This window comes from Schistocerca serialis, chromosome 9 (assembly GCF_023864345.2).
Source record: "Schistocerca serialis cubense isolate TAMUIC-IGC-003099 chromosome 9, iqSchSeri2.2, whole genome shotgun sequence".
Lineage (NCBI taxonomy): Eukaryota > Metazoa > Arthropoda > Insecta > Orthoptera > Acrididae > Schistocerca > Schistocerca serialis.
Genome location: NC_064646.1, coordinates 7,086,626 through 7,089,010, shown reverse-complemented (window position 1 = coordinate 7,089,010; position 2,385 = coordinate 7,086,626). Strand labels below are relative to the sequence as shown.

Below are 2,385 nucleotides of genomic sequence, written 5' to 3'. Positions count from 1 at the left end.
CCCCCCGTGCCCGGAGCCACCACACCAGAGGGCGCTGCGTTCCAACTGCAACACGTTAATCAAAGGTCATAAGAATACCGATGTCGACACACTGCGAGAAAGCCGCAACGGCTCAGGTTGTAGCGGGTAAAAACTGTAGGGGAAGACAGAGATTGGAATACATCCAGCAAATAACTGAGGACCTGGGTTGCAAGTGCTATTCCGAGATGAAGAGGTGTGTGTGTGTGTGTATGTGTGTGTGTGTGTGTGTGTGTGTGTGTGTGTGTGTGTTGGGGCTTATGGGCGCTCAACGTCGACGTCATCAGCGCCCTTACACACATTAAAGGGAACGAATGTGGGCAGACCTAATAAAACTGAAGCACACACGCAAAGAAAGGGAGAAGAAGGAAAATGCTACATAAGAAAGTAAAACGTAAGGAAAGGGAAAACGTGACAACAACAATGCAACAGTAGATTGTCATTGGCTGGCCACTTATATGGGCAACGGCCTTGCCACAGTGGATACACCGGTTCCCGTGAGATCACCGAAGTTAAGCGCTGTTGGGCGTGGCCGGCACTTGGATGGGTGACCATCCAGCCGCCATGCGCTGTTGCCATTTTTAGGGGCGCACTCAGCCTCGTGATGCCAATTGAGGAGCTACTCGACCGAATAGTAGTGGCTCCGGTCAAAGAAAATCAACGTAACGACCGGGAGAACGGTGTTCTGACCACACGCCCCTCCCATCCACATTCTCAGCTGAGGATGATACGGCGGTCGGATGGTCCCGATGGGCCACTAGTGACCTGAAGACGGAGTGCTTTTTTTTTTTTTTTTTTGACCACTTATATAAAATATGGGCGAGCTTGTCACACAGTGAGCAAATTAAGATCCTCTCCCTAAACCATATTCGTCCGAGTGTTGCCTAAAAGAGATGGCAGGTCCGCTGGCAAGTCAGCCGCGGCCCGCTGGTCAGAAAATAAAACGCAATCCAATAAAACGTGGCGCACAGTGACCTGGACGCCACAAGCGCCACACATTGGAGGGTCCTCTCGCCGGAGCAGGAAGCCAAGCGTCATAGGGCTGTGGCCTATCCGAAGCCGAGTGAGGAGAACCTCGTCCCGTCGACGGGGCTGAAAGGAAGTACACCACACACGCGTTGTGGGCTTGACTATACGGAGCTTATTGTCAGTCACTTCCAGCCACTCATCCTCCCACCGACGCATGACTCGTTAACTCAACAGCGAGGTGAGTGCGTACACTGACATATTTGTGGATCGAGACACGCCTCCTTGGCTGCGTGATCTGCCCTTTCACTCCCAGAGATTAAGAGGTTAGTGATGATCTAAAAAAAATTGAGAGAAGAAACCTAGGGCACCCGTGGCCACTTGCTCAGCAGTGTAGCAGGCGGTGGGGTAGACGGTCGCTCGCGTCGTCCTTTGGCCACCCGCACCCTTTGGCCGGCTCCTGAGGCAGTGGTGAGCGCCCGCACCACACCGCACCGCGACGCTAACGAGACAGACCGCAAGCCGGCCTTGTGGGTAGCGACCGCCGAAGGCCTTCTCTGACGACGGCAACTCCTGGCGGTTCAGCTGGACGGATGGTCAGTCGGCACACACTGCAGCGGCGTCGAGGGCGAAGTGGCTTTCTAGCAAGTTAAGCCTTTGCGGAGCCGTTGACGTTTTTTGGCGCAGTGTAATGCTTTGCACCCCACATCGGCTGCAATCTGACTCACAGTGACAGTCGATTACCCCTTCTTGCAGCGGTGTACCGTAGGTCTCTTGAAGAGCGTAGCGTTCCAAAGGATTGGAAAAGGGCACAGGTCATCCCCGTTTTCAAGAAGGGACGTCGAACAGATGTGCAGAACTATAGACCTATATCTCTAACGTCGATCAGTTGTAGAATTTTGGAAGACGTATTATGTTCGAGTATAATGACTTTTCTGGATACTAGAAATCTACTCTGTAGGAATCAGCATGGGTTTCGAAAAAGAAGGTCGTGTGAAACCCAGCTCGCGCTATTCGTCCACGAGATTCAGAGGGTCATAGACACGGGTTCCCAGGTAGATGCCGTGTTTCTTGACTTCCGCAAGGCGTTCGACACAGTTCCCCACAGTCGTTTAATGAACAAAGTAAGACCAATTGTGTGATTGGATTGAAGAGTTCCTAGATAACAGAACGCAGCATGTCATTCTCAATGGAGAGAAGTCTTCCGAAGTAAGAGTGATTTCAGGTGTGCCACAGGGGAGTGTCATAGGACCGTTGCTATTCACAATATACATAAATGACCTTGTGGATGACATCGGAAGTTCACTGAGGCTTTTTGCGGATGATGCTGTGGTGTATCGAGAGGTTGTAACAACGGAAAATTGTACCGAAATGCAGGAGGATCTGCAGCGAATTGAGGCA

General features: G+C 51.7%; 1 pseudogene; it reads left to right on the top strand.

The window, feature by feature from the left end:
• Positions 1–479: 479 nt before the first annotated feature.
• On the top strand, positions 480–596 carry LOC126420090 (5S ribosomal RNA; annotated as a pseudogene).
• Positions 597–2,385: the final 1,789 nt, after the last annotated feature.